This window comes from Piliocolobus tephrosceles, chromosome 5 (assembly GCF_002776525.5).
Source record: "Piliocolobus tephrosceles isolate RC106 chromosome 5, ASM277652v3, whole genome shotgun sequence".
In the NCBI taxonomy this organism is placed as follows: domain Eukaryota; kingdom Metazoa; phylum Chordata; class Mammalia; order Primates; family Cercopithecidae; genus Piliocolobus; species Piliocolobus tephrosceles.
In genome coordinates this window covers 135,661,516-135,671,188 of record NC_045438.1, presented here as the reverse complement: position 1 = coordinate 135,671,188, position 9,673 = coordinate 135,661,516, and the positions used below count along the sequence as shown (strand labels likewise).

General features: G+C 43.8%; 1 long non-coding RNA gene across 9 annotated transcripts in view; it reads left to right on the top strand.

Annotated features, from left to right (window-relative positions):
* The first annotated feature begins 727 nt into the window (after window positions 1-727).
* Window positions 728-9,673, top strand: part of LOC111542905 — a 20,583-nt gene continuing 11,637 nt past the window's right edge. For 3 of the 9 annotated variants that reach the window (XR_003307281.1, XR_003307283.1, XR_003307280.1), the window contains exons 1-3: window positions 730-2,006; window positions 2,505-3,425; window positions 4,409-6,094. This is a non-coding gene — a long non-coding RNA (uncharacterized LOC111542905). Of the gene's footprint in view, window positions 2,007-2,504; window positions 3,426-4,408; window positions 6,095-7,855; window positions 8,070-8,140; window positions 8,185-9,673 lie in introns of those variants that run through there. The other 6 variants (XR_003307284.1, XR_003307285.1, XR_003307279.2 and 3 more) reach the window with 5 other exon arrangements.

Below are 9,673 nucleotides of genomic sequence, written 5' to 3'. Positions count from 1 at the left end.
GGGAGGGGGGTGGTTTCGATTGAGCAAGCAGGGGGTACGTGACTGGGGGCTGCAAGCACCGGTAATCAGAACAGAACAGAACAGGACAGGGACTTTCACAACGCTTGTCCATACAACATCTGGAATCTATAGATAATATAACTGGTTAGGTCAGGGGTCGATCTTTAACCAGGCCCAGGGCACCGCCCGGGCTGTCTGTCTGTGGATTTCATTTCTGCCTTTTAGTCTTTTCACTCAAATCAATCATGACGCTTTCATGTGAAATCTTTAGTGTTGTGAGCCCTTAAAAGGAACAGAAACTGTGCACTCTGGGAGCTCGGATTTTAAGACAGTAGCTTGCCGATGCTCCCAGCTGAATAAAGCCCTTTCCTTCTACAACTCGGTGTCTGAAAGGTTTTGTCTGTGGCTCATCCTGCTACACTCTAGGCCAGCAGGTCCCCAACCTCGCTGCTCAGAAGACTCTCCTTGAGATCCTCTGTGAAGCAAAGATTCCCCCCAACTCACTGCCTAAAGATTCAGATGCCCTGGGTGGGGAGGTCTGGAGATCTATGTTTTTAATCAGTTCCCAAGTGATTCCCAGTAGCCAGATAAGTGTCAGAACACTGAATATTTTTTAAAGTCTTCAGAAATCTTCAAATGAAAATGACAAGGCTGGAAATCTGTTTTCGGAAGACTGTGAAGTCAGTTGGAGAGAGCAGGAACCAGAGGCAGAGAGATGAGGTAAGAAACTACTACTATTGTCCAGGAAAATCACAATAAGGGCATGAATTAGAATAGAGAAAAACAAAGGGGTAGGGGAGACGGAGGAAGGAGGAGGATAGAAGTCCTGGCCATTCCAGTGTGGATGCCCACCCAAATCTAGAAGTAATTGAGCAAAGGCAACTAGAACAAACAGAAATCCTCGCCTTGGTGAAATATATTTGAACTGGGTCAGAAATGAGGCCAATGGGTATCAAGCCTTAGCTCCAGCGCCCCCTGGAGGTCTCTGATGTGCTCCAGGCTGACCAGCTCCTGACAAAGAAGATGGAGCAAAGTGCTTCTCATGGAATGTTCTGGGACCTTAAAACAGACACCCATATGATTTTCATGCTTCCCAGGACACCTATGGGGAAGAAGTTCCACTTAATCCACAGTTGGGATTCAGACATGGGTTGACCAGTCTGATGGATGTTGAGTTTATGGAGGTGGTTGAAGTACAGTGAGAGCTAAGTGCTTCTGAAATAAAATCACATTGAGGGAAGAGGCTGTGAATGTGGATACTCCTGGACACAAGGCAAAAATACCATAGGGAGTAAGTGTTGTGGGTTAGTTCAAGACTGTTGATTTACCTGGCACAGGCCCACGTCAGGGTATTTGTGTTCTCAAGAACAGAGTAAATAAGGACCTAGAAGCTCTGATTTGGAAGATTCCTGTAATTGGGCTGTTCTCTAGGGGCAGTTGGCCCTTTTCTGCCTTCTGTGGAGGAAAAGGGTACTGGCAGCTGAGGTCCAAAGGAAAAGCTGCAGATGGTAGTGTGGAAATTGATCTGTAAGCAGCAGAAAAAGAGGGGGCAAAAATAGAGAGATGCCAAGGCACAGCCAGCACCTGGTTATCTGTGAGAACCTCAATGGACGTGACAACACAGTGTAGAGGAGGAACTTAGGGAAAATGATGGGATTTCTACCATTTAAGCATGTAGGGGCTCAGGATATTATGTAAATAGGAGGATTTTGAGTGTAGGCAAGGCCCGAAAATCCATAACTTACTTGCGAAATAGGTCATGTCAAGCTCACTTTATTTTCTTGGTATATTTATGAAATATAATTTTTGGATTAATAGACCGTGAGAATGTTGTTTATATATATATATTAATTTCAAGAAATTATTTGAGCAAATTTTTCATCTTTTACATCAGGATAGAACACTCAAAAGATAAGGTAGTGTCACTGCTGATTAAATATTCTTTGTCCAAAGGCTGTTAATCAGTGGCTGATAGACAAGATTTCTTTTAAATGTGCTACAAACTGGTAAGTTTATGTGCCTCCTATTCTTCTCAATACTATTTCTATTTCTCAATACTCCCCATATCCACTGGCCTAATCACATCATTCCTTTTTTTTTTTTTTTTTTTTTTTTTTTTTGAGACACAGTTTCATTCTTGTTGTCCAGGCTGGAGTGCAATGGTACGATCTCAGCTCACCGCAACCTCCACCTCCCGGGTTCAAGCGATTGTCCTGCCTCAGCCTCCGGAGTAGCTGGGATTACAGGCATGCACCACCACGCCCAGCTAACTTTGTATTTTTAGTAGAGACAGGGTTTCTCCATGTTGGTCAGGCTGGTCTCGAACTCCCGGCCTCAGGTGATCCACTTGCCTCAGCCTCCCAAAGTGCTGGGATTACAGGCATGAGCCACTGTGCCCGACCATCATTCCTATTTTCAACATCTAGAAATCAGTTCCATAATGAGCATGTCTAAGAAATAATAATCTCAAATGCTATTCCACTTTTCCACTTCCCCACTCCTAGTCCAGAGGAGGCTGAACGTCTCCCCCTCCAAGAAGGGGCCCCTGCAGTGCCACAACCTGCTCGTCTGCCACATGACAGATTTCCACCCAGGCAGCATTCAAGTCCGATGGTTCCTGAATGGACAGGAGGAAACAGCTGGGGTCGTGTCCACCAGCCTCATCCGTAATGGAGACTGGACCTTCCAGATCCTGGTGATGCTGCAAATGACCCCCCAGCAGGGAGACGTCTACACCTGCCAAGTGGAGCACCCCAGCCTGGACAGTCCTGTCACCGTGGAGTGGAGTGAGGGTCTGATGACCCTCTAGACTCCACCTCTGAAGAGCACGGCACTCTCTGGCTCTGGGGTTCACTCGTCTTGTCTTCTGCGTCTATACCCTGGGGCCATGTCTGACCCCATTTTTCTTCTATACAAGACCCTGAGTGTAGTTTTAATCTGGGGGCAATGGAGACTTGCCTGTCCCAGCCTAGGAGGTCCTAAGGATTCATAGTTCCTCTCCTTGTCCAAGAATCTAGGGACGCAGACACGTCCTGAACTGACCTTACACATGGGAACTATTGTCTTCCTTCAGCCTTTTAGCTTATTCTAGTTATTTTGAAAGGCAGCTAATTGAATCTGCATTTGTTGTCGAGGTCACACTCTCTGTTCCAGAACTGAGAGAGTGACTGTTTCTCAATTTCCTGTTATGCAAGGTGTGTACCCCGCACTGTCCTCGTGCTGATATTCTGCATCAGGCTCCAGGATCTCAGACAGAACATGATCAGGGGCGCAGCTGCTGGAGGTGACACTCCACATGAGCCTCTTCTTCCCAGAGACACAGTCTGATTCTACCCAGAGCAAGACGCTGACAGGAGCCGCGGGCTTTGTGCTGGGGCTCATCATCTGTGGAGTGGGCATCTTCATGCACAGGAGGAGCAAGAAAGGTGAGAAATCCTGTGAAGTGACCGATACCTGCCTTTCTCCTGACTTGCTCACCCTTCTTCCATGATGAGGGGCTGAGACAAAAAAGCACTGCCAGAGAGCTTACTGAAATCACATAGTCAGGGAACAAGGACAGCTTCTAAGGAGAGAGGAACCCCAGCCTGGCATCTTAATGCAGCCAGATGCATGAAGTCCCAGTTACTCAGGCTCCTGCAGAGCGTCCATTGAGTGATGGGCAATGGAAGTGTGATGGAAAAGTTTCTCTAATTGTCTGAGGTGGTTTCAATAGCTGAATACCTTCTCTTTCCTCCTATCATTTCAGTTCAACAAGGATCTGCATAAACAGGCAATATTCCTGCTTTGATTTCCTTATTGGGGGAGTTACAGGAGGACATAAGTCCTTTCTGTGCATTGTGACACTGAGACTCCTCTAGGAAAAGAGTCTGAGGCCTGAACCCCTGTTTCAACCTCAGCCCTGGGATGAGTGGGGAAAGAGCATTACATGGCTCCATTGCTAAAGGAAGCTCAGATCAATTCTATTCTTTATCAGCATGAGATTCAGTCTCTCACCATTATTTTTGTCTCCTGGGACTTAAAGGAAGGGGGCCAGCAACCTGGGATAACTTTGTTTTTTACCTTCACTGGGTTCCTGACCTTGCCTAAAAGACTAATGTGCCTTGGAACAAGCATTTTCTGTTTCTTTAGTCTTAGTATCTGCTTGAAGGACAGACCCCCAGCCTCCCAAGAGGCTGCTGCTGCTGAGCAGTTGCCCTGATCTATCATTCTGTTCCTGGATTCAATGCATGGTTTCTCTCATGGGGCCTCCAGCCAAGTTCCTTTCTCCTTAGTGCCATCAATAATCAAAACCCAACATGATTGTTTTCTGTTAAGAATATATACCAAGTCATGTCTCATCACTTTTTTTCTTGAGAGTTTTGGCAAACAGTGAGCGTTAATAAAGAAGTTCATTGTGGTTTACACGTAGGAAAGAAGACAACCATGAAAATGGGGATATCCAAGCTATTGTATAAGGTGGCCCGTTGGACATGGACCTCTCCTGGATTTACTGTATTTCAGTGAGCTGCCCCATCATCGTGTTTGGTGTCTTCATCCATTCAGGTCTGAAGCCACTATTCTTAGCTATTCAGTGGTGAGCAGACTGCAAATCTGTGTTGTAGGAACCATATTGCCATAGCACTGATTCGACATATAACTTACTAAGAGCATGTATTAGCATTACTGTTAAGAAATTAAATGAGCATCAGAATTTAAAATGATAAATACAATCTAACACACTTTCAACATTTTCTCTGCATGCCGTCACAAATACCCCTTAACCAAATGTTGCTTGGCCTTTTGAATGCATCCAGTAGACATTTATCCTGTAAGTCTGCATTCATTCACCAGCCTAGACCTCCTGAGCTAATAATTCATACAGAGAGAAATGACTCCCATTGTTGAAAGTGCAAAGCAATATGTGCAGCACTCTTTCAAACACTGATCTTTTTTTAACAGTCAAAAATTGTTATGTGTTTTGCATTTCATATTAAGTTACTGTAAATTAAGGTAGAAGACATGTTTGGTCTAAGCTTTTCTTTTCATGTAGAGGATGGATTGATTCTTAACTCCTGATACACACAATGAGCACTCAGTGGCTCTCTGATACATCCAGTTGTTGGCTTCCTTCTCCCTGACTTCTCACAAGCAGCTTCTGGGCCTTGTGTGCCCCTGGGCACCTATCCCTGGTCAGTTTCCCAGAGCTACCTGTGTTCCTCTCACTATCCAATCAGAGTCGTCCCCTTCCATTTTTGTCCCCTGGAAACATGCTGTAGGTGTCAGCAGTACCCAGAGTGGAGTGAACAATCTCCAGACTAACTCTTGCAGGATGCAAAACTGAGGTATCTGCACCCATAATGCACCTGTATCCTACAATTACAGGTCCAGGATTTGCATTCCTAGGGAACTGAGAATATAAGCAGTCACAGAAAGGCATCAGATGTGTCTAGCTCTGACATACACAGGTATTTATTGAACTCTGGGATTTCTCAGGAAAAACGCAGTGCAGAGAAAGGTCCCTGATGAGACCACAGCATACAGACCATCCAGTGTGGGCACCACCTTGTCACTATACTTTAAATTCTTCATATTGATTGAGTGCTATCTAAATATCAGACCCTTTGCTGAGTGCTAGGTGCAGGAAGATCACAGGTAGCCAGGAGGTGGAGGGGTCTTGGGGTACATAAGTCATTGTGGTTGAAAAGCAGGGATTCAAAAGAAAGCTAGGCTGGGAGCTTCAAAGGAGACCTGAAGCTGGTCACTTCCTTATGTCAACTTCTAACTGAGAAAGTTTGACACCTGGAGTAGAGCAAACACAGTGGGGTTAGGACTGCCAGCTTAGTGTTGTGTCCCCCCCTCCCTTTCCATCCCTGGTCCCTTCATTTTCTGCCCCTCACAGTGTGAATAAACTCTGACAGATGCCAGACCATCTCCTTCTTGTCCAGGTGCACAAAGAACTGCTCGTCTTCATCAAATTCAAACATATACTCCCCAGAGGGTCTGTGTGTCTGCACAAACTCTGCATACTTGGACACAGGGTCTGCTGCATGAAGGGGAAGAAGACTGCAGAATGGTGAACGTGTAGGAAACTACACAGAATACAAGAAGCAAGCAGGTAACGGGAAGGTTTTTAGGAATGCAAGGGAATAACAGAGAAAATGAGAAATGCAAAATGAATGAAAAGAAAAGGAATGGGGATAAACAATGACAGAGATGACTCATAGAGATTTCAGTTGTTTCCCTGGTCCCTGAAGACTTACACATCCCTCACACCATTCCAATAATGATAACACTGAACACAATCAGAAAATATTCACTGAACATGTACCATGTGCTCAACTTACTCATTGAATCCTCACACTTCCATGTAGAAGTGTTAAAAGAAAAACATCTAGCCAGACACGGTGGCTCACGCCTGTAATCCCAGCACTTTGGGAGGCCAAGGCGGGTGGTTCACTTGAGGTCAGGAATTCAAGATCAGCCTGGCCAACATGGTGAAACCCCTTTGTCTCTACTAAGATACAAAAATTAGCCAGGCATGGTGTCTGTAGTCCCAGCTACTTGGGAGGCTGAGTCAGGAGAACTGCTTGAACCAGGAGGGGGAGGTTGCAATAGGCTGAGATTGTGCCACTGCACTCCACACTGGGTGACAGAGTGAGACTCCATCTCCAAAAAAAGAAAAGAAAAAAAGAAAAATTTCAGCTGAATTCAATTTAAAAGAGTCAAATTGGGCCAGGCACGGTGGCTCACGCCTGTAATCCCAGCACTTTGGGAGGCCAAGGCAGGTGGATCACGAGGTCAGGAGATCAAGACCATCCTGGCTAACATGGTAAAACCCCATCTCTACTAAAAATACAAAAAAATTAGCCAGGCGTGGTGGGTGCCTGTAGTCCCAGCTACTCAGAGGCTGAGGCAGGAGAATGGCGTGAACCCAGGAGGCAGAGTCTGCAGTGAGCTGAGATCGTGCCACTGCACTCCAGCTGGGCAACAGAGCAAGACTCCATCTCAAAAAAATTAAAAAAAAGAGTCAAATTGAGCAATGAATGATTCGTGAACCCAGCAGCCTCCTGAGGCAGAGTAGGTTCAGAGACTCCAGTGCAGGCATGTGGTAGAAGATTTATGGACAAAAAAAGGAAAGTGATGAACAGTTGGCTACATATGATTGGCCCAAACTTGGTGATTGGCACAAATGTGGGCCACAGTCTGTTTACACCTCCACTTGTTATAGTTCACGGTGTACAGAGAAACCTTTAAGCCAAACTTAAAATATGTAAGGAGACAGCTGTAGGCTAAACTTGATTTAACAATTTTGCTTTTTTGGTCGTCATCTCAATTTTGAGAGATTGACCAAAACTTTAATCATTGATGCCACTATCACCATTGTAAATGTACTTATTTGGTCTTGAAACCCACTGGGAAATAGCAGAACAATGAGTTTTGTAAGGGGGAGCAAGGACTTCAGTTTATTTGTTTATTTTATTTTATTTTTGTAAGGGTTAGATGATAGGGTACCTCCTTTTGCTGGAACGTTCTGTTTATAGGATAAAAAACAAAACTTGTTCTGTTCTAGAATCTATGTGTTTCCTTAAAGTCTTAGTTTAATTATGTCACATTTAGCACGAGTGACTTCATTTTGGATTGGTCTGATCTGTTGGAGCTTAGTGCATTTGGACTTTCATTGAAGTCCAAAACAATGGCCTCTCGTGATTTTGTTTAAAAACATCCCCTTTTTGGTCACGTTCTCACCTAAGTGAGAAAGCTTAGGGCCTTAGGGTCACTCTCAGCTACCATCATTTTGGGTTTCCAGTCTTAGCACATCATTCATAGGTTAAAGTGCCCTCATGGTCACATATTTCTTTCACTCTTGTCATTCCAGGTGAAAAGAGACAATTTGACATTCTAGAGATGGCTGCATGCAAACATTTAAAACTTTTGAGAGAATACAGTGCACCAAGTAGACTACTATTATGACTATCAGGAGGATAATACCAAGAGTTTGGAGTATGCTCCTTACCCAAGGTCCCCATAAACCAAACCACCTGAAATTAAATAGATCAAAGAATGAACTAAATAAAGAGTTACTCATGTAACTAGGCAGTCTCTTCATTAATTACCTGCAACTGAATCTCTGTAGTACCTGATGTGATGTATTTCTCCATAGGCCACAAGTGTCAGCAGCTGCACAGATACTTCTCTGTTTAGCCAGTAAGTAACCTATAGCAATCCTATTATTAAGCATAACTTTCACAAAAGAATTTAAAATATGTTGTGTAACCATAGCCCTTACAGTAGACTCTGTTTAGAGCCTATCATGAGGGATACATTTCTAATCATTGCCTGTTTTACTCCAAATCATGGTAAAAAGGACGCTTCTAGAGGAGTGAAGTCCTCCTGGCAATGTTCTCTTTAACCCATGATGTGGAATAGAGGAGTGTATCAATGTTCTGTTTCTGACTGATGATGAGGCAATCTATGTACCATTAAAACTTCTCACCTACATTGGGCCTTCATCTTTCATCTATCAAGGTGTGAGGTTATCCATGTATAAGGCTAGCTGCAAAACCCTTCACAAATAAAAGTATACCTACCCCATGAGTGCACACAACAGACCCCCTTTGTACTTCTATTGTTCATAGAGGCATAAGCAAGGAGAAAAATACTCAAAGATAAGAGCCTCATTATAGCAGAGAAGTCGTGATCTGTGATCTTCATAAAAGCTCTTCACATCAAGGATACCATCTTCCTCTGGGGAGAAACTTCCCTGGTTAGCTTTACCTTAAGGGTTCCGATGGGTGTACAGTTCCAAGAATGCGGAGGGATCCTTCTCAGTTGAGAGATTATGAACCCAAGGTTCACGGTTCTGATGTTTGCTGCAGTGTGTTTGGCAGGGGCACTCTTTCTCTGATGTTCTCAGAAGATCCAGTCTTCAGGTTCTAGATTGTGAATGGATTGATTGTATTGTCCTCAGTCAGTGAGCCATAAAAAGCTTTCTTTATCTGGTGAAAATACACTGTGTCATAATAATCTACTCTTATAACATCAGTTGACTTGTATAGGAAAGCTTTTTCACAACCAGAAAACATGCACTGAAAATGACAATTGACTGAAATCCCTTCATAAATGTTTAGATGGCTCACTGGGTAGCAGAATGTACCTGAAGCTTTGATTGTCTTCCCAGGAATATGGATTTGGCAAACCAAACATTGGTCATAAACTATTTTAGCAATATAGAAGTCACCACACCAATATGCATTTAACTTGGATCATTTTATCTTTTCCATGATGAGTGATGGAATGCAGAACTTTAAATTATAAAAGCTTTAAAAGCTCAGGAAGGATAAGGCAGCCACCTTGGTTCTCCATGAGTCCGTGCTTAACACGGTTGTTCCTCCAATTGAGGTGCATAGCACTGATAACTGATGGGTTATCACAGGTAATTTGAGTTAGACCACGGAGTTTATTCAAATTATATATCAAAACAATTTCAGTATTGGCTGATTTAGCATGAAAGGTTTGCGAAATATTTTCTTGGTATTCAATTAATTTGTGTTCTACTTGGAATAGCAGTTTTATAAACCAGTCAGTCTTTTCGTTAAAGTTCCAGGAAGCCCCAGCTACTCTACTCGGGAGGCTGAGGCAGGTGAATGTTGTGAACCCGGGAGGCGGAGCTTGCAGTGTTGCAGTGAGCCAAGAT